Raw genomic sequence first — 23,385 nt, forward strand, 5'->3', positions numbered from 1 at the left:
GTGTTGTGTGTTTGTTAATTGATTTAGAGAATTCATTATATGATACTTTTCACTGATTTATACAGAGTTAAAACACTTTATTTGATTATTTTAGTCAGATGAAATGATCACATCAATTAACTGAAACAGAAAAGCAGGTTTACACATGAGTTTTAATGAACAGATAAAATATTTTATTGTGATCAAATGTGAATATAAATCCTTCTAATCTAAGCCCAAATGCAGGGTTTATGTAAAAGTGCATTGTATTTTATTTGAAACACTAATACAGAATAAAACACAGATGTGGTCATTTATATTGTGAAAGAAATTGTCCAACAAATAATTGTAAATGTCACTGAAACAACACAGAGATGCTTGCAGTCATTTGTCTAATGTTTATAACTGGATCAGATCCAAACCCATGATGTTTTAAAAACTGTCACAAATATAAAATGAACCTGATGCTGAATTTTAAGATGGGGGATGATAGTAGAAAAAAACTACATACTGTTTTAGAGCAGTGAAGACAACACTAGTGTTGATATACATTCTTCTATATAATGGCAGCTGTTCATTAATGTTCGTGAATACAAGACTTATCTGTTATGTTTTCTTCATTTAGCCTCTTGTGGATCTGATGTCATAAACCAAAACAGCCACAGTAGCCACACCCACCAAACAGAGACGACCAATCAGATCACATCTTCAGTAGAATCACAGCAATGGATGTGGACTTCTGGGTTAAAACCAATAATTGGAAATGTGCAAGTACTAAATGATCACAATTATCACCACTGACATTCCTGAACATGTGTGACAGAGTTTGTTGATGTCCAGATGTTGAGTCTGGTTGCTGATGGGATTGTTGATCACACAGCTGTAGGTGTTTTTATCCTGATATTCCACCTCCAGAGGTAGAGAGAGACTGATGCTGAGATCAGACACACTGATGCTGGACAATAAACTGTTTCCTTTGTACCGTCTGCATTTACATCTGTAAGACATACTTTTTAGAGTGGTTGCTCATCTGCAATATGTCTAGGATGTTTCCTATCAGATGTCAAATAGAAAATTAGATGTCCTTGAGATGTTTATGATTTATAATGTATGTTAAACTGATATATCTCACAGACGTCTGTCAGATGTTTCTACACAGCAGATGCTTTCAACTGACATCCTGCAGACATACATGTGCAATCTGGGTATGGATTACTAAGGTTTTAAACACACACAAACTGAAACCAGCCAATAATAGACACAAACTTCAATGCACAAAATTTTTATCCACCCATCAGATCACATTTCTGTACCGATGTAGCCTACACTGTTAAACATTTTCCTGTATTTTTACAATAAGTTACTGGCAGCAAGGTATTTTGTTTGTACTGTAATGCAACTTTACAGCATGGTACTGTATGATTACAAAACAGTATGGTACTGTATTTTTACAGTACTTTGTAATTTTGTTTCTACTGTAATTTTATTGTGCTGTTGCTTAGCAATTAGCAAAAACAACACCAAGTGTCTAATAACCATCACTCCTAAATGCAGGGCATGTGGGTGGTGGCAAACAGGCCCCTGACCCTCTCTGTGAAGTTCTCCATTTAAACATCATTTTGGACTGAATGAAGCTGTTGACATGCAGGGTTGATGACCATCACTCCACACCACTGTCCTCATCTTCTGCTCACTCCCCGTCTGGCAGTATATTTATTCCCACCGAAACAGTCATGAAACACACACAAAGACAAAAACTGTTATCTACAGCACCAATAAAAATAAACAGCATGGGGAAAATAGTGAATGAAAATAATGTAGCACAGATGAAAAATATATGAATAAATACAGTTATATTCAAAACTTTACATTCACCTTGCAGAATCTGCAAAATGTTCTTTTTTTTTTTTTTACCAAATAAGAGGGATTGTCATACAAAATGCATGTTATTGTTTATTTAGTACTGACCTGAATAATATATTTTACATAAAAGATGTTTACATATAGTTCACAAGAGAAAATAATAGTTGAATTTACAAAAATGACTCATTCAAAAGTTTACATATGCTTGATTCTTAATACTGTGTTGTTACCTGAATGATCCACAGCTTGTGTTTAGTGATAGTTGTTCATGAGTCCCTTGTTTGTCCTGAACAGTTTGTCCTGAAACTGCCTGCTGTTCTTCAGAAAAATCTTTCAGGTCCCACAAATTCTTTGATTTTTTTTTTTAGCATTTTTGTGTATTTGAACTCTTTCCAACAATGACTGCATGATTTTGAGATTCATCTTTTCACACTGAGGACAACTGAGGGACTCATATGCAACTATTACAGAAGGTTTAAACACTCACTGATGCTCCAGAAGGAAATACAATGCATTAAAAGCTGGGGGGTGAAAAGATCAGGGTAAATTTAACTTATTTTGTCTTCTGTGAAATATGCAAGTACAGTATCTTCTGTAGCTTCTGAAAGGCAGAACTGAATGGATCTTTTTTTCTTCTGGAGCATCAGTGACTGTTTGAACCTTCTGTAATAGTTGCATTTGAGTCCCTCAGTTGTCCTCAGTGTGAAAAGATGGATCTCAAAATCTTACAGTCATTGTTGGAAAGAGTTCAAATACACAGAAATGCCCAGAAAACCAAAGAATTTTTGCGACCTGAAGGATTTTTCTGAACTACAGTAGTTTAACTGTTCAGGACAAACAAAGGACACACGCAGCTTAAGATTCAAGTGTATGTAAACTTTTTAATGTTATTTTCTCTTGTAAACAAATTTCATGTGAAACATCATATTCAGGTCAGTACTAAATAAAAAAAAAAAAAAAATAACATGCATTTTGTATGATAAGCCCTCTTATTTTGGTAAAATAATGAATGCAGATTCTGAAAGGTGTTACTAAACTTACAAAAAATTGCCCTGTGATAGCATTGCCCTTCCCAGGGTGCAAAGAGAAGCAGACCACACTGTAGAGCTGCAAGAAAACAAATAAATTTGATTCAGTAATGTGTTGAACTTGTTGACGATGTAAAGTTATAGGCTAAAGTCACATAGACTACTGCCTATGTGTATTTCATACACTCCAACAATACATCAGAGTTATTGAAAAAAAAAAAAAAAAAAAAAAAAAAAAAAAAAACATCTTATGATTTACGTTGCTGAAGATTTTGGCATGCGTTTTACTTGTTATCATAATCAGAACTGGTCTGCCGCCTAATCTGGTAACACTATCTCTGACCCCAAACCACCCATTTAAATCGCAAGTTAAACTGTATAATAAGCGGCTTTGTCCAGTCTTAACCGCGACCGTAAAGCGGGCTGCAAAGGTTTTTTTTTTTTTTTGCGTATCGAAATGTATATAGTAAAAAGTGCTCGTGTTTGTTAGTGACAGGCTCGAATCGGACATCATAAAAGGGATCCCAGAGATATAAACAATTGTTTTATCGTAATATATATCCCTTTTGTTTTAATAAGTTAATAATATTATACACAATCAAATTACGTTTTGTTCTTCAGCAGAGATTAATACATGCTGTATTATTCATTTTCAAATCTTAGATATTCACAGTAATGCCTTAATGTGAAATATAAACGGCATTTATCCATTAGGTGGCGCTCGAGCAGTGTCGTCTTGTCTGATCTATGGACCAGTCGTTTCCTTGCACGGGTTTCGCCCGTTTTTGCTCTTCCTGATAACCTTTTCAAGTATTTTCATTTTTTTTTTTAACATTGTAAAACTAATAAATAAATAAATAAATTAATTAATTAATTAATTAATTAATTAACTTTTTTTTAATCAGGTCTTATTTATGTAAGACCTGTTTTACTGTTAGAATGTTTTATGCTTGATATTAAAAAGACTACACTCTCACAATTAATTAAAGTTATTTTATTTTATTTTTATACTAAAACTAAGGCAAATCATTAAAATATTGTATATGTTATGCTATTCATATTGTCAGTTTTATTTAAAATCTGTTTTCATTTTAATTTTAGTTAACGTTTGTACTTGTAAAACAAAATGTTGTCTTGGATCCGAAGTGTTTATTATTATTACTTTGATTTCAATAACACCTACAACACGTCCACACTGGGTAAAACAAAAAAGCACATTAGCCATCCGTGGTTGTGAGAAGTGAATATCCTAACGAGGAAACCTAAATGCTTAGTACTACTTCTATGTTGCCTTGGATCAGAAATGTCTATTATTATTACATTAATATCCTACAACACGTGCACACTGGACTAGGGTGAACCTAAGCAAAAAAAAAAGCACATTAGCCTACTGTGGTACACTTATCAGGAGATAAGAATATCCCAAAGAGGGAGAAAGACTACCAGACATCTTATAAAATATGTGGGATATAATGTGTGACATAATTCACTGTGGGAATTATTTAAAAAAAAAAAAAAAAACCTTCAGAAAAATATACTAAAAAACAAAATTGGATATGGAATATTAACTTGATATGTCCAATTTAAGAGTAAACAGGCGGTCCATATTTCCCGATGACATAAGGGGTTAAGCATGGCAACTTTGCAGTTTGTGTCATTGAGGGTCATTTAGCATCTTTCACATCCACAAATGTTTGCTACTAATTTTGTTTTGTAGTGTTTGATATATTTTATTTGTTTAAAAGCTTTATTATTATTATTATTATTATTATTATTATACTATATATATATATATATATATATATATATATATATATATATATATATATATATATATATATACTAATCATGTTGGCATCTCACTGCGTGCCACCATGCTCGCGTGACGTCACATACAGAAGTGATACAGCTCCGACCGGAAACTAACAATAAAATGAATTGTTCTAGCTAGACTGTGTTTTTTAACGTCTGCACCTACCCCAAACCTAAACTTAACCCTTACTATAATATAAAAAAAAAAACAGTATTGTTGACAGTGTGACAAAAAAACGTTAGATTGATATGCGCATGCCCAGTAGCCAGAGCTGTATTACTTCCAGCCTGTGCACAACATGTTATTGGACTTCAAATGGCGTTTTGGAAATATGGCACAGTTATATTCCTTTATAAACCTACCAGATTTACACCCAATGAATTATAGTTATATACACAGGAAACATCCCAGAATGGAGAGAGTCGAACAAAGCTCGCAAGGTATAGTTTATTTATGTTTCCTGTAAATTATATTACTGCACAAATGAGCTCTTAATTCGTAATACGATCAAGATTGCGTGGGTGGATTTCGGTTATTTTTAAAGAACTGGCAAAGTGTTTAGTAAAATGGTTTGAAACGATTTGTGATTCAGTCTGGATAAAGCATTCAGCTCTGAATGGAGCAGTACTGCTAACCTGGGGTCCGTTTCCCAAACGCATCATTAGCTAACTATGGTGGTTAGGTCCATTGAGCTCTATCGGTAACGACGGAACTTGCGACCCTAGTTGGTTTTGGGAAACACATCCCAGTTTGGTCAATTCATTGAAAAGAACTCAAAAGAGTTATTTATCCAGACAAAATCAATCCGGCCCCATTTTTAGACCTAAACACTTTCAGAACACTAAATAAAACACCACAGTGTTTGACACTACTGTGATTAATCAGACATTTAAAGGTTTTTAATTAATTTTCATAAAGATGGATTCAGAAGTGAAATATATGGTGTGTTTGATTTCCTGATATACTAGCGCCCGCTATATGTAACAGTAGAGCTATTCTTGTAGTGGAAATTTCTACCACTAGAGGGCTAGTCTAACAGTGTGTAGTGCTTTCCTGATCACTCTATCTGAAAATATCATACGTTTAAGCACAATGGACTACTTGCACTGAGCCTCACTTCCGTTTTGAAATGTTACGGCTCAGTTATTTCCAGTATATTTTTTTTAATGCGCTAGTAATCATCTAGTTGACTTAAACTCTAATAAGAGTTTGCAGGATGATTTCAAATTTAGACATTTTCAGAGTTAGGAGAAGACATATTCTGATGATTACTGTGTACATACATTTCCAAACTCAAACGGAACATTACGTTTTAATCCAACATAAATCGATCTGAGAAAGCGGTGGCTGGTCATCATACGTGATTGTTCACCACAGGGTGTCAGTGCTCTAGTGGCCTAATCGCGACGCTGCAGTTTGTGAGATCTGATGAATAAGATCATAATGAACCATTCTTTATCTGTATTAAATATGTTAGTTACTATTTTGTGTCACATTCTGTCATCATTTCACCGTATGTAGCCTAATGCCAAAATATGAGCATTCAATAGTCGAACTGTCAACGTTACTGTTAAAAATTATGTAAATGTTTAACTAAATAATTAAATAATGCAGTTACCACTCGGAAAAAGAGCACCAACGCACACAAACAAATTAGCTATGGTTTTACTACAACCAAATCTGTACATTCATTAGGTATGAACTATGATCAGTAAAAGAAAAATACTGTTTATGAGAATGCGGCAGGTTAGTGGGGAAATATATTTGTTTATTATTCAGAATGCACATACGGAAAGGAATACATTTATAGTAACATTTCAGTAGGTTGAAGATAATTTATGTTAACGAAAGGAATATGATTATTATTATTTTTTTTTTTAAGAAATGCCAGCCCTAAAATGTAGTAATAATCTGCGTTCTCATGAAAAACTGTATCGAGGTGCGCTGAACGCTAACCGGAAACTAAGCCGTAACAAATGGAACGCGGAAGTAGTTGTGCAAGTAGTCCATTCAGAGACACGATGAGGTATGTGTCACACATTCGCGGATCACCGTCTTTATTATTAGGCTCGTTTGAGATGCGCCTCGCCTCGCCTGAAATGTAGGCGAGAGTAGGCGGCTGCAGTGATGGGAGGAGTGAAATAAGTACAGTCAAGACGGACAGTTCTGATCCTCTTGAAGTAGAACAGATACGAGATCAAAAGGGGTTATTACACTCACGTGCTGTGTTGCTGATAAACATGATATAATTTCAGCTCTGTTGTTTTTATATCAAAATTAATATGAACAAGACAGTACTTGCTATTTAATTCGATACGAAAGGCGTATTTATCATCCATTTTTGCTTTAATACAAACGTGTATTTTAGATTTTTATAGAAATATGACAGCAGTCACATATCTCACGCAGAGATCACACTGACATAGTGTTTAAGAATATTAATGCATAATTTAAACACATAATCGCATGATATTAGATTAAAAAATAAAACATTTTAGAAAAGAACGGCAACATCACGGTTGTCTGAACCAATGAGCTTTAAGCTGTGGCGTCATCCAGGCGTTTCCCATCGTGCTTTTGGTCAGCGCAGTCGGTGGAGAGCTACTGCACCCGACTGCGCAATCTGACACAGCCGCCTCGCCGTCGCCAGAGTTTTTTGGCACACGTCAGCATGACATCAGAGCAAGACGGATGTAACTCGGACACATTTCTAACTGGCATGCATCTTGCGGTGCTTACCGGTGACCGATTCTAGCAGAATTTGCTCATCTCAACTGAGCCTATTATTTCCTTGTCACTTCCTGTGACTCTCAGCTTTATGGGTAATGCAATTTCACATTTAACAGTGATACCAATCATTACAGTGTAAGCCCATGGTATAGTGCTGCATTCACACCATGCTGTAATTCCGAGATGAAAACATGTGACATCATACTCTATCTGAATCTGGCAACACTATCAACGTCAGAGCCCTCACGTGTTCCTGAACTTGTAATTACAACTTGTAAACTCAGAATGTTTTTAGAATTATGACTTAAACCAGTTACAGATGTACCACCCGCTGTCAGGTTCGTTTTGGCGCTACTTAGGCGCTACCTCTGAGTCTGACTACATGGAAAGCTATGAGTAAAATATTACGTGTTGACATCTCAGAATTACAGTAATTACAACATGGCGTGAAGACAGCATTACTTCCAGGGGGTCAGAGTTTAGCTGGTTAGGGTGGGTTTTGCTTTGTCCAAATAGTACCTACACTTGCAGGCTTTGCACTTGACCTCTTGACTTTATGTATTTCCTGTATTTGGCTCAAGTGAGCATGAAGACCACAAGTGTGTGTACAACGTTTTATTATTTGATGGGACACACTTATAGTGCTGTAAAAATGCAAGTGTTTACAGAGATTTATTTTTAGTTTCAACTTTGCATTTTAAAATCAACTTCTAAATGTTCAGTAGTCCCTATAACAGATTTAATTTGTGGAGCTTTTAATTAAATGATGAAAAAAGGAGTTGCAAATAAATATAAATATACGTATCTTTGCACCAATAAAACGTGCAACACTTTGTTATTCTGTAAAATTACGTTATATTTTATTACTACATTAATATTTAACTTACATTGGGAAGGATTCTGTGACCGCTCACAAGATCTTGTCAAAAAGTCTCACAATTTATTCTGATTTAATATAGAGCAATTTAATATAGAGCAGTTGGTTCCATTACATTTGGACTCAGATTCTTGGTGTTTGTCATTCTACACTGCTAGTGCTTGTAACAAGTTTCTTACTAGAAAAGCATCACTTTTAAAAAACAAAGAACAACAACGAAAACTATTATAATAATGCAAGTTGTCATTGCTTTTAGCAATTTCCCAAAATGGATAAAACCAAAAACACAATTCACATCATTTTATTTTCTTTTAGCATCTTCACTTATAACTTGCATGATATACATACTTTGCAGTTATTACTTTTTTTTTTATTACTTGTTACTACTTAATAATTTCAAATAATTAATTGAATTTATTCTTAAAATTGTTAACTTGCTTTTGTCCTTGACAGACAAAAAAAAAAAAAAAAAAAAAAGATAGAAAAAAATTTGAATCTATGTGTAATAACAAGAACAGTGGAAACTTCTCAGAAATAAGTGTTGCTGGAGCTAAAAAAGACTTCTGCTGAAACTAACACTTCATATCTGCAGGGTCACAACATTAGTTTGCAGATCAACAGTACATGCTGCTGAACAACAATCTGATCTTTCACATACATCAGGGGTGCCCAACCCTGTTCCTGGAGATCAACTTTCCTGCAGAGTTTAGTTTCAACCCTAATCAAACACACCTGTCTGTAATTATCAAGTGCTCCTTGAGATCCTAATTAGCTGGTTCAGGTGTGTTTGGAGCCAGGGTTGGAGCTGAACTTTGCAGGAAAGTTGATCTCCAGGACCAGGATTGAGCACCCCTGACATACATCATTAAAGGAGAAGTTCACTTCCAAAACAAAGATTCACAGATAATGTACTCATCCAAGATGTTCATGTCTTTCTTTTTTCAGTCATAAAGAAATTATGTTTTTTGAGAAAACATTTCAGCATTTTTCTTCATATAATGGACTGATGGTGCCCCGATTTTGAACTTTCAAAATGCAGTTTAAATGCGGCTTCAAACGATCCCAAATGCGGTTGTAAATGATCCCAGCCGAAAAAGAAGGGTCTTATCTAGTGTAACGATTGGTTATTTTAATAATAAAAAAAAAATAATACAGTTGATATAGGCTACTTTTTAATGTCAAACGCTCGACATGCCTTACTTTGCTTGGACTGTTTTTCCGGTTCTTGACAGTTAGGGTAAGTTCAGAATTCTTCATGTTTGACCGGTAGGGAGACACACACATAATATGCGGTACGGAACCGCTTACGCAAGTTGCGTAACTTACCCGGATACGAACATTGAGTGACTGATTCCGAGCATTGTGCTCTAGTGTTGCATCAGCTATTCTGACCGGAGAGTTCGCTTGATTGCTCTCATTATAAGGACATTGTATGAGTGATGGACAAATAAATTTAGTGGTATTTGCATTGTCATATTGTTACGTTGTATTAGTGTTTGTTGAAGACAGTGTTAACTTATATTAACTTATATTTATAGTTTATAGTTTAATTTATATTACTGCAAACTGTTTACTGCACGTGATTTGCGCACTCAAATACGTGACGTTGATGTGCAAGATGACGATTAGTATAACGTGTATTGGCAAAGGGGATACATTAAAATGCTGAGTTATGTTGTTTATTTTATTTTGACATGGAGAACATTTCAGTGATTCTGTTTGTAATTATATTTACCTTGTTTGATCTAGGGGTGGGTGATATGGCAAAAATATCATATCACGATTTTTTTCAGAAATATCACGATTCACGATTTTATCATGATTCTTTGTGATGTTGGTTTTACTATTTTGCAAATTGTCTGAGCAGTACAGCCAAACTAATTTCCCTATTTTAAAAACAAAGACTTTCAAGGTAACAAAGTGTAAAATAAAAAATAATAGCAGATATTTAGGCCAAGTGAGCAAAGATAAAAATTTTTGTCATAATTTTATCTTTTCTAATAAAAGATAAAAACAAAGAATAAAAATAGTACAAATATTTTTCAGGTACAGTAGGTGTATTTAGCAGTAGCATAAATCGCCTTGTGATCACCTCTCTTAATAACGTAATAGCAAGTTTGGTGGCTAAATGCTGCTAAAGTAAACAGGCTCGTCACTCCACAGCGAGAAGAGAGGGGCGGGGTGAGCAGAGCTCATCAACATTTGAAGCAACCTCGACCAGAACAGGATGAATTTTGCAGAGCTGATTTTGACAAGGTAAAAAGGGTGTTGTTTTACACTACCATTGAGCATTTTTAAGTATATTATGGACTTTTCATTAAGACCCTAAAGAATCATATCAACTTGTGGAAAATGGGCATCCGATGACCCCTTTAAAGGGAGTGCTCCTAATCTCAGTTTGTTATCTATATAAAAGACACCTGTCCACAGAAGCAATCAATCAATCATATTTCAAACTCTCCACCATGGCCAAGAGCAAAGAGCTGTCCAAGGATGTCAGGGAAAAGATTGTAGACCTAGACAAGCCTGGAATGGGCTACAAGACCATCGCCAAGCAGCTTGGTGAGAAGATGACAACAATTGGTGCGATTGTTCACAAAGTGAAGAAAATAACTGTCTCACCTCGTATAGTTTCATTGATCATGAGAATAGTGAGGAATCAGCCCTGAACTACATGGGAGGATCTTGTCAGTGATCTCAAGGCAGCTGGGACCATAGTCACCAAGAAAACAATTGGTAACACACTACGCCATATGGGACTAAAATCCTGTCCCCTACCTCAAGAAAGCACATGTACAGGCCCGTCTGAAGTTTGCCAGTGAACATCTAAGTAATTCAGAGGAGAACTGGGTGAAAGTGTTGTGGTCAGATGAGACCAAAATCGAGCTCTTTGGCATCAACTCAACTTGCTGTGTTTGGAGGAGGAGGAATGCTGCCTGTGACTTCAAGAACACCATCCCCACCACCAAACATGGTAGTGGAAACATTATGCTTTGGGGGTGTTTTTCTGCTAAGGGGACAGGACAACTGTGCCACATCAGAGGGACAATGGACAGGGCCATGTTCCATCAAATCTTGGGTAAGAACCACCTTCCCTCATTGAAAATGGGTCATGGATGGGTATTCCAACATGACAATGACCCAAAACACCGAAGCAACAGAGGAGTGGCTCAAGAAAAAGCACATTAAGGTCCTGGATTGGCCTAGCCAGTCTCCAGACCTTAATCCCATAGAAAATCTGCCAAATGTCAGCCTCGAAACCTTAATGACTTGGCAAGAATCTACAAAGAGGAGTGGGACAAAATCCCTCCTGAGATGTGTGCAAACCTGGTAGTCAACTAGAAGATACGTCTGACCTCTGTGATTGCCAGCAAGGGTTTCACCACCAAGTAATAAGTCATGCTTTGCAAATGGGTCAAATACTTATTTCACTCATTAAAATGCAAATCAATTTATAACTTTTTGGAAATACATTTTTCTGGATGTTAAAATAAACCTACCATTAAAATTATAGACTGATCATTTCTTTGTCAGTGGGCAAACATACAAAATTAGCAGGGGATCACATTTTTTTTTCCCTCACTGAAAAAAAAAAAAATAAAAAAAAAATTATATATATATAACAGCACTAAACGCGACTTTACAAAAAATTGCACAAATCTTACCTGTTTCTCTGGATTTCTTTTGTAAAATATAGAATCAGCATAAGTGATCTCTTCTTCATGGGTCTCAACTGTTCAAACAATAATAACAGATGCATTAAATCAACTACTTGTGATCACTAATCAGTTTTCATCAAACAAAATACACTATTTGAGCTGCATTGTTAAAGTAGATTTTTACAGATTGGTCAGCAGTAGATAATACTTGCCATGTTGATCAGGGTTTCTTTGTTTCCTGCAGATGCAGAAGATCCCAACAGCAACAGCAAGCAACAGAAATCCAGCAGCAGCAGAAATCAGCACTATCAGAAAGTTTGGAGAACCTGAAGAAGGACCTGAAGGGGAACCTGAAGTTGGTTTTGGGGGAGTGTGGGGGTCTGGTGTAGCAGCTGAAGAGGGACAGTCAGTGTGGGGGTCTGGTGTAGTGGCTGAAGAGGGACATTTGTGTAAGTAAATAAATATAAGAAAATACTAGTGTATTGTTGTATCAGTCATTGAGAGTTCATTGTGATTGTAAATTAACTGTTTCATTAATATTTTCATAATTTTATAACAGAATAAAACAATGAGGCATGCCCCAGCACTCAAAGATGGCCGTCTAGTATGTGTTGCCAGTAGGGATGCGCGGTATACCATTACTGGAAAAATACCGGTATTTATCATATTTCAAAGGGCACGACATCATAATTTTGCTCAATTCAATATGTCATACGCTGCTGTTGCGAAGTGCACCTGTAGGTGGCAGTGCTTAATTGTTGCGCAACCAGTAAAAGTGACAACAGGATGCGATAGATCAAACAGATGAAACTTTATCAACGCGCCGAAATTAATAAATTAACAGAACAGTAAAAGTGAAATATGCCATTACTTTGCATACAAAACGGATGATAAATGTGATTTCACTGACCTTGCTGCACCTGTATGCAAGCGTTACTATACATAATGTGCTGAAACATGAAATCTTGCTATTTGTCGCTTGCTCATCCTGATCCTGTAACAACGAAAGCTCAAACGTGCGTGTGCGACACGCTAGAACCAGTGAAGTTTTGGTCACGTAATATATGCACTTGCATTCCATACAATCGAATATTAATTAAATTTGAATTAAGAAAGAGTTTTGGTACATCATTTCAGCATCAAAAATACGAAGGGAATGTTTCTACCACGCTGCCGACCGTTCAGATGCAAAAGCCTCTAAATCAGGGGTGCCCAATCCTGTTCCTGGAGATCTACCATCCTGCAAAGTTTATCTCCAACCCTGATCACACACACCTGAACCAGCTAATTAATCTCTTAGGTAGTGCTTGATAATTACAGACAGCTGTGTTGGAACAGGGCTGGAGCTGAAGTCTGCAGGTAGGTAGATCTCCTGGAACAGGATTGGGCACCCCTGCTCTAAATCCATCCGACGTGTTTCTTTAAAATGAGCATTTCTTTCTGGCTACTTTGTATAGGTTTCTATGTAAGCGCTGCTACTTTACGTCTGATTGGGCTGAGGCTGGAATTTTGTTGAGTTCAAACTAAAAGCAGTTAGATGGCCACCCTAAGAAAAAGCCCAGAATTATCACAGAATAAAATATTAAATGTAAGCAGTGTTTCACAAGTTCGCCTGCCCATCCAGTCCTAATGGGCAATGGTAAACAAACTTGGCTTGCTTTCCTTAATGGAGGCTCGAACCCGAGGCTCGGCTTGAGCGCAGAGTTTGAAACCCCGTAAAAAAACGTATTTCAATAAAATGTGGACGATAGTTGCACGCGCACGCAGCGCGCCCAGTGTATTCGACTTCATTAACAAATGACTCTTATGAACCGGTTCTTTTTTAGTCAAAAACACAGAGCGCGGCCCTGTTTATTAACGAATTGTTTTACATGTGTTCGTGAATCAGATAATTACTGCTTCTCGCTAACTCAGAAGTCCTCTAAGACATCTAATCCCGTCCGGGTATGTCTGAGATTCATCGCGTAATTGTTTGTGATCCGATTCTCTGACCGCTCGCACCACGTTCATCATGGATATAGGCATTTTTGCCGTATCCGACGAAACAATAATAGCGTGAAATCAATAAGAAGATGCAGATCACTGAAACTAATAGCAGAGTTAGGTAAGCATCTGGTCGTATTGCAGTTTTCTCTATTGTTAACAAAGTGTAACTGATTTTAGTTGGCTCATCACTTTCCCAAACCATTCATTCAGTTCTCAAAACAAAGACACATTTCTCAAAAAGTAAGTTAAACATTAAGTAGCGCAACTGATGACACACCAATCAGAATCTCTGCATCCAACAACGGAGAGAAGAGAGAAATTAACAAATCTTTTACATACAAATACAGTATTATAATAACCTGTTTAAGTGTTTATATATATATATATGGACACTGAAATGTTATTTATTTTTTCATTTTAAACAGTATAGATGATTACTTAATGGTAATGCAATATTTGTGAATACAGCTGTGTATGTCAGACTATAAATCCCCCAAAACTATGCATGGGGGCTTGCTTTGGTGTTGCCACCCCTCATAGACCTCATGCCACCCCTTTGCCATCCTAAAAATTATTTTCTAGATCCGCCCCTGACTAAAAGTATTTGATGGACATATACTATCTGAACTCTTCATATATACTCTTCATATACATATATATATATATATATATATATATATATATATATATATATATATATATAATTTGTTTTCAATTCACAGTCTTTTTAAGGCTGATTATTTGTCACCTATGGTGTCGATTTAGTATAGATACCGAGGTATTACATTTTGGTATCGAGCCATTCCTAGTTACCAGAGACTCACATTTATACTGATAGAAATTAGAGCAAGAATGTGTCTTCCTTCAACAACTCTTAATAATACTATTAGATGTGTAGGAATAGTGGCTGCCCTGTTCTTTTCTACTGGGCATCAGTGGACATGTCTGGACACAATGTTGTGTTACTGTGGAGATGGTATTGTGCTGACATGATTCATAGTGTAATTTCATAATGTGGAATGCAGCTTGGTTTCAGTAAATACAGTGTATTTTTTTTTTTTAAAAAAAGGACAGTTTGAGATTTGAAAGTATGTTACAATGAGACTTAAGTGTTATTTTGCAGTATTAAGAAGAATTTTGTTAATAAAGATGCCAAATCTATAATACTGCATAACAGATTGAGCCGTGATTGTCTACTCACCATAGACAGTAACACTGAATCTGATTTTAGTCTCTGAGCTTATTCTGCTGATCTCAACTTCATAAACTCCTTCATGTTGAGTTGTGGTGTCTCACTGGTCTGTCTGCTGATTTTAGCTATTAGATTCCTGTTAGTTCCAAATGTCCATATTATCTCATCATCTGTCTGTATTTCAGTGACATCAGTATATAAAGTGACTGAATCTCCTGCCATCACAGACACTGAATTATTTGTATCAGCAAACACACCTGAGGAACAAACAAAAACAGATTCCCAGTCATATAGACCATTTCGCTAGATGTAAACATATTGGTCCCGATACACTTCCTGTTTCTTGTTTTTTGTTTTTTTTTTTTACTTTACACAAACATCACCAAAAAATGCAACCAACATAACATTTGACTGGATGAAAATGTTACATTAGCACCTTTAAGATGTATTTGTATATGTGAAATAAAAAAAACAAAACAAAAAAAAAAAACAGGAAGCGCTTCTGGACCAGTGTTGCTTACATCTAGCGAAATGGTCTATAAATATAAGTGTAATAATGCTTTAACTGAAGTTTGTCATTGTTTTGAATTGATTACATATTTTGGAAGTGTTGGAACAACAGAAACAGCAGTGTGGAAAATAAATTGCAGGTTGCGAAACACAAAATCTAAATTCACACACATTCAGATATTGTACATTTTAACTTTTTGTTTAGTGTTAAGAGCTAGTAGCAGTGGAAAAATATTTTGTGTTTATTGTTGTTGGAACTGAAGTTCATTAGAGCTTCACATAAACAACATCTTACTGGAATTACATAAACACCTTGTGCCTTCAAATAAGAATAATTTATTGAAAATGTAACTGTTCTGTTTGTATTCTAATTTACCAGGACATGCAGACAAATATAGTTTATTAGTAAATAGTGTTGATTAGTTTAATGTTCTAAATCTGATGTGATGTGAAATCACAAACCTGAATCCAGATTACATCTAATATATAAAAGCATGATCACATGTGTTATAATGAACTAACCTCTACTAAAATCAGAAACAAAATTGTGTAACTCACCAATCAGACAGCAAAAGGATAAAAACAGCGAAACCAATAATAAAAAAAAATGATTTAAACATTTTCTTCCAGCAGCTCTGGGGCTTGAACTAGTCATGCGCTTTAGTAAAGTTATGTAGGAAATGTCTACATCTACTACTTCCGTCTTTGTGTCTCGGTTGAGTGAGCATGTGTGTAGCATGTTGACGCTGTAGTCCACTTTCACAATGGTGATTTTTTTTTTTTTTTTTTTTTTTTGGGTTGTTCCATTGTGCTCATCATGCTGTATTTTTACTTTGACTTCAACTGGACTTTTTATATCTTTAAGAGTTCATCAGATTCACCAAGTTCTTTTGCTGAAGGGTTTCCACATTGCTACTTGAAAGGCATTTGTCATTTTATGACCCTAAACTGCCTCTCCCCAACGTTGACATGAAGCAGCGCTGCGCAGACCAATCGGTGCATGACATCAAAGTACCGCGTGAGCTCTAAAGAGCAGTGTGCTTTTGAATCACTCTCGCAGTGCTGCCATGTTCTATTTATGACCTACTCACAGGAAGTTCAAATGATCTGCAACGGTCACTTTGTCACGTCCAGTGACCTTAGCTGTTGCAGCGCGATTACTGTTACAACTGTCGCGTCCAGTATAGACACAGTGTAGTATTTTAATTATAATAATAACCAATATAAATCAAAACAGAGGAACAAAGGAGAACCAAGGAGATATACATACACTACCGTTCAAAAGTTTGGGGTCAGTAAGACTTGTAATAGTCTTTAAAGAAGTCTCTTATGCTCATCAAGGCTGCATTTATTTGATTAAAAATACAGAAAAAAAAAAAAAAACAGTATTATTGCAAAATGTTTTTACAATATAAAATAATGTTTTTTTATTTTAACATAGTTTAAAATAGAATTTATTCCTGTGATAAAAAGCTGAATTTTTATCAGCTGTTACTCCAGTCTTAAGTGTCACATGATCCTTCAGAAATCATTCTAATATGCAGATTTATTATTAGAATGATCAATGTTGGATAATATCAACAGTTGTGCTGCCAAATATTTTTTGGAACCTGTGATTTTTTTTTTTTTCAGGATTCTTTCAGTGTTTATTCAAAATATAAATATTTTTATAACAATGTAAATTATTTATTATGAACTTTTAATAAACTTTTAATTATTAACTTAATACATCCTTGGTGAATAAAAGTATTAATTTCTTAAAAAAAAAAAAAAAAATGAAAAGAAAAAGAAACAATAAAAATGTACTGACCCCAAACTTTTGAACGGTAGTGTAGTTCTACTGTTTTAAGCACTTTTTGGGCAAGTATAGATTATTTAATCATGGAGACATGGTCTTTTATCTGAGCATCACTTAGACTGCACTTTTCTGAACAAGTCTGTATACCCTTTTGATGTATTCTAAGGCCATTAAATAAAAAATTCCATCACAGTTCCCAATACAGGTAAGAACAACTGCACTCAACAAAAACTTCTTTAAACTTGTTAAAGGGGTCATCAGATGCCTTTTTTTTTTTTACAAGTTGATATGATTCTTAATATGATATGGGTCTAATGAGAAGTCTATAACAACTTTTGTTAACATTTTTCAGTGGTAGTGTAATAAAATCAAAATCAGCCCTTTTCAGAGTGAGCCGTTCTGTTGCATGTTCCTTTAAATGCTAATGAGCTCTACTCACCTGGCCCCTCTCTTCTGTGGGGTGACGAGCCGATGCAAAACTTGCTAACTAGCACATTATTAAGAAAGGCGATTTGCGAAGATGCTTAAAAAACACCCATATATACTCACTTCTGCTGTAGGTGAAGCTGGATCACGAATCCTCTGCGTCTTCAGCGGCTCAGATGTCAGGAGTAAATGATGACTGCTATGATCATTATTACATCCAACAACAGAACACCTCAATCGCTTACTCTGAGACATTATTGTGACACCGAAGTCATCACAGTAATGGTGGTCAGACTGTTCTCAGCTCTCACTCGGCTCATTTAGGGTCGTCTAAGGTAAGACGGTCATGTCAGTCAACTATCGTGGGAGCGGCCTTGATCGGTGTGACGTCACACATACAAGAAGCTGAGAATGACCTGATTTGAAAAAGGGCATATTACTTACAAAGATTAAAAAAAACACTGGGTGGATTTTTATCATTATAGGGTGGTTGTGTACACATACTGCCAACACATATATGTTCAAACATGTAAAAGTGAGTTTTGCATCAGATGACCCTTTTTAAACATTGTCTCACTGACCACTGAGTTTTAGGGCTATGGTCATGGACATTAACAAAAAAGACATAAAAAAAGACATAAAAATAGAATAATAAGAAGAGTTTTTTTTTTTTTTTTAATACAGTAAATATAAAATATATGGTATTACTATAAACTGACAGATATTGCGAATACATTAACTTCCCAAAAACAATACATTCTAAAGCAAGGCAGGCATGTCAAACCTGCTCTTGGAGAGCTAATGTTCTGGAGTTTAGATCCAACATCCCTGTCTGGAACTTTTAGTAAGACTTTGTTTTTGTTTGAGGATTCCTAAAAACCTTGATTAGCAAACCTGTAAGCCCTTCATTCATCTTCAGAATACAAATTAAGATATTTTTGATAAAATCAGAAAGCTTTCTGACCCTGTAAAGACACTAACACAACTGAAATATTCCAAGGCCCTGAAACGTAGTAAGGACTTCGATTATAATAGTCCATGTGACATCAGTGGTTCAACCATAATTTTATGAAGCTACGAGAATACTTCTTGTGGGTAAAGAAAACAAAAATAACTATTTTATTAAACAATTCTTCTTCTCCAAATCACATATTCTGCCATTATATCACGATTGATTTCCTCTGCAAGCAAACAAGACTCAGCGCATGCATGTTCTACATCAGCAGAACCACACGCATGCATTATATGAAGAGGTATTTTGGATAATGGTGGAAGATGCAATTTGGAGAAGAATTGTTGAATAAAGTTGACGTTTTGTTTTCTTCACACAAAAAGTATTGCTGCTTTGTAAAATTAAGGTTGAAGCACTGATGTCACATGGACTGTTTTACTGATGTCTTTACTACGTTTCTGGGTCTGGGAACATTTGAATTGCATTACTGTCTATGGCGGGTCAGAAAGCTCTCGGATTTAATCAAAAATATCTTAATTTGTGTTCCAAAGATGAATGAAGGTCTTGTGGGTTTGGAACAACATAGGGGGGAGTAATTAAATGACATAATTTTCATTTTCGGGTGAAATATCCCTTTAATTGGGAATATTGCTAAACTCTGCAGGACAGTGGGTTTCTGTGCTGATCTGGTCCAGTACTGTTATGGTTTCATTTTCCACTGAAATGTTTGTTAGAACTCCATCTGAACTGCTTGCCTGTATTTCCCGTAAGGAAATGATCAGACAGAATAATTCACGAGTTCACCCTCACATCTAATCTGGTTGAGTAAACAGTAAGCATATTTTGGCGTGCTGTCCTGGGGTAGGGCTCCGAGCCCGGAATATGGCCCGAACCCAGAGAACTCCCCCCATCCCAAGTATAGGATGAGGATAGATTAAGAGTGAGGAGTTGGGGTGGAGGAGGGATGCCAAAAAACAGTCAAATGACGGAGGCAAGTCGGCTGTGTGCTTATATATGACTTGTGCTAGCTAGACGAGTTGCACCTGTGCCAAATTAGTTGATTATCTGATCATGCTCCTCCTGAAATTTGTTATCAAACATCATTAAATGAATGACTGACATTTTTTAAATGTGTGATTTTTAGAATAATGTAAAGGCTAAATCTCTTAAATTTTGTTGTTGTTTGCATCTTTAGACTAATGACATTGATGTACCCGAATGAAGACACTAGCAGTGATATTATGGAGTATATGGTAAGTTTTTTTTTTTGGTATTTTCAAGGGTGATAAATGCTATGGTAAAGTTAATACGCAAGAATCTGAGTACTCCATCCTTTTAAATATCATCTCTAGGATACAGACGCTGGCAGCACTCAGGAGGTGATCCAGAAGACTCATGGGAATCTATGCCATAAGATTTGAAGGTGCAGACATTGAAGACAGCCCAGCAGATGTTGGAGTATTGAAAGATAAAGTTCTTCAGGACCGTAGCAGCATATACTATGAACAAACATGTTGCTGGGACTGATATATGGACTAAACTTGAACTCCTGAAATCAGGTACACATTTGGAGTACTGCAGAAGTTATTTCTGGAGCCAGTTCCTGGAATAAGGTTTGATTGGTTACCTGTATATGCCATTTAGAAAATGTCAGTAGTTTGATATGTTCTGCTATTTTGTGTAATTTTGTAATGTGGTTGTAACTGTATTTATTACTCTTGTTTAACAAATACACTTGATCATTTGGGAAATATCTTGTCTTTTATGACTCATTGCAAGATAATCACACAAAATGTGCTTTGTTGAAGGGAGTAACTTTAACTAGAAATCATTTAGTTAAAGTAAAATTGGATGGAACCACTGTCCATAATTTTAATTAGTTGTTTAAAACAAACAAACTTATGTTGATAAAGTGAAACACATTTGGCCAGTTTTTATTAACCTCGTTCAAAACATGTTCACTAAACATAACCGGTTTAAGATACAGGGAAGTGAATAAATTGAGTTGGTTGGACTATTTCACATAAATTTCTTTCTCATTCAGCTGTGTTGTCACAACACAAAGAGTTTGCATAGATTCAAAAAAATCCATTCATGTTCATAAAAAAGTTGGTTGTGTGGAACCACTGTCCATAATTAATTAGTTTAGAGAATCATTTTTTTGAGTGCATGGTGACTCTAATGATTTCCACTACAAATACAATTAAAACATTACAAACCATCAACTTCTTATTAAATAATAAATCTTGATTTAACTGAATACCTGATATTGAATTACAAAATAAAAGGCCTCCAAAAATATATAACATGTAATATGTTCTGGGTTTAGGCTAGAAGGGATACAGCTCTGGCTACTGGGCATGCGCATATCAATCTAGCGTTATTTTAGTCACACTGTACAGCAATAATACTGTTTTTGTATTATAGTAAGGGCTATGTTTAGGCTTGGGGTAAGTGTAGATGTTAATAAAACACAATCTAATAGGTGGAACAATTAATTTCATTGTTGTTCATTTCAATGGCAACAAACAAGGGAACAGAGCACCAGGGGAACATGAGGAGAACAAGGCAACAACAACAACAACAAAACAATATATGAAAAACAACAAACACTGAGAGCCAAAGATGGTATTGCGTTTGAAGTCACAGCATGCAGCGCTATCTATTAGAAAGTTTGAAGCACAAAGGGACTAGATGTTGATGTGTAGTGTATTATATTCTTTAAGTGTATTATATCAATAAAGTCTAGACATTCATCTTACAAATTAAGAATAATAATGGTAACAATTAGTTATTTGGAGAGAGTTTTACCAAGCTGACTGTTGCAACCAGTTGGAATACTGAATGGAGAGAATGACTGACAGCTGAACAGAGAAAATAGCCTAGTTTAAGTGAACTTTGATAAGGACTTAATTATTCATATGTACTTCACATTAAACTGTTTGTGGCTTCTGAAGACTTGAAATATAGTGCTGAAAAACTTGGTGTTTTATAATACTTTGATGCCCTTTGTGCACAATACTACACGCAATGGGCCTCATCAAATCGCTTCGTAAACATTTGATTTGATAGTTACATGTGTATGTTAATGAATTCCAATCATTCATAAGTACAGTGCTCGTGCACGCTCATTCACAGTTAGCATAATCCCCGTACAGCTTGCGTGTCCAGGAACACAGTGGAATATTCTGGTCTGCTTTCTCAGGTTCGGCTCCAGTATAATTCATAAATGCAAAAAAAAAAAAAAAAGACTAATAGACCATATGCCTAACCAAAATTTTCAATAACGTGTGTCCACCAAAGAGTTTTTAGCCAGCTGAAAAATGTCAGAAATGTCAAAAAAAAAAAAAAAAAAAAAAAAAAAAAAAAAAAAAAAGAATAAATGTCAGGCGCTCTTTTTTTAAACGACCAGCTGATGCCCTGCTGGAAAAAAAAAAAAAAAAAAAAAAAAAAACAGCTAAAACCGGCCTAAGCTGGTTGGCTGGTTTTAGAGGGGTTTTGGACACTTCCAGGCTGGTCTTAGCTGGTCCGGCTGGGAGACCAGCTGGAACAACCAGCTAAAACCAGTCTGATCAGCCTAGCCAGGCTGGGAGACCAGCTAAAACCAGCTACTTTTGGCTTAAACCAGCTAAGACCAGCCAACCAGTCTAGCTTGCTTTGGTGGCGTTTTTTTTTTTCCAGCTAAGATGCTTTGGTTGCTATATGATTTGGGATATCAGCAGCAGCAAAGTATAATTGGTATATCTTATTTTTACTATTATTACTAAATATAAAAAAAACACTAACCAGCAATATTAATTTCTCCATTGTTGTAGGCAGTCGTACAAGTAGGATGGTTGGTCGGCATTTGTCCGTCTTAATGACAGTGACAAGCGCTGTATTTTACAGTTATCAACTCAGCTACAAAATAAATAAATAAATAAATAAAAATCATCTTCTTCATCTCAATCCATATACCTTTAAATAAAATTAATGGACATTAATACAAGACAATACAAGACAATACTTCCAAAAAAGTTTACTGTGAAGCTTAACATTATCGGCAACTTGAAAGTAATGTCCGTTTAGCTGTAGCAGTTGTTTGTCACCCAACTTGGTGATTTTCAAGTTGTTTTATTGCATCATTTTTTAATAATTGCATACCAAAGTAAGAAAAAATACTCTCTCTATATAGACATGTTTAAAAAAATCATAAAAATATTAAATTGTCTTCTGAGAACTCCAACAGATTCTTGTTCTACATCCCCCCAAAGTACCACTGGTGATTTTCATGTTGTGGAGTGTTTGTGTGTGTGTGTGTGTGTGTACCTTGGATACTTGCCAGTCTTCAGTCAGTCTTATAGTGTTCTTCAAGCCTGCACCACATGAGCGTCAGCAGCTGCAACACACCAAGAACTCTGAATCTCTAAAATACACGTGAATAAAGATTGTTATCTCAGAGTCGTCTTCTTCTGTTGTTGTGTTGTTGTGTACATTTATAAAAAATGTCAACATGTCACAAAACAAAGGAGTTGTTTATTTTGAATAAGTTACACTCGAAATAACCAGTACCAAATAACAATTAAGAAATGT

At 35.6% G+C, this 23,385-nt stretch overlaps 1 long non-coding RNA gene across 1 annotated transcript; it reads left to right on the plus strand.

Moving 5' to 3' along the window:
* Nucleotides 1-4,968: 4,968 nt before the first annotated feature.
* Nucleotides 4,969-20,555, plus strand: LOC127161607 (uncharacterized). Its single transcript, XR_007827101.1, has 4 exons — nucleotides 4,969-5,123; nucleotides 12,194-12,398; nucleotides 20,009-20,066; nucleotides 20,166-20,555. It is a non-coding gene; the product is annotated as an uncharacterized LOC127161607 (long non-coding RNA).
* The last annotated feature ends 2,830 nt before the right edge of the window (nucleotides 20,556-23,385 follow it).

Source organism: Labeo rohita, unplaced genomic scaffold, assembly GCF_022985175.1.
Source record: "Labeo rohita strain BAU-BD-2019 unplaced genomic scaffold, IGBB_LRoh.1.0 scaffold_684, whole genome shotgun sequence".
Taxonomy (NCBI): domain Eukaryota; kingdom Metazoa; phylum Chordata; class Actinopteri; order Cypriniformes; family Cyprinidae; genus Labeo; species Labeo rohita.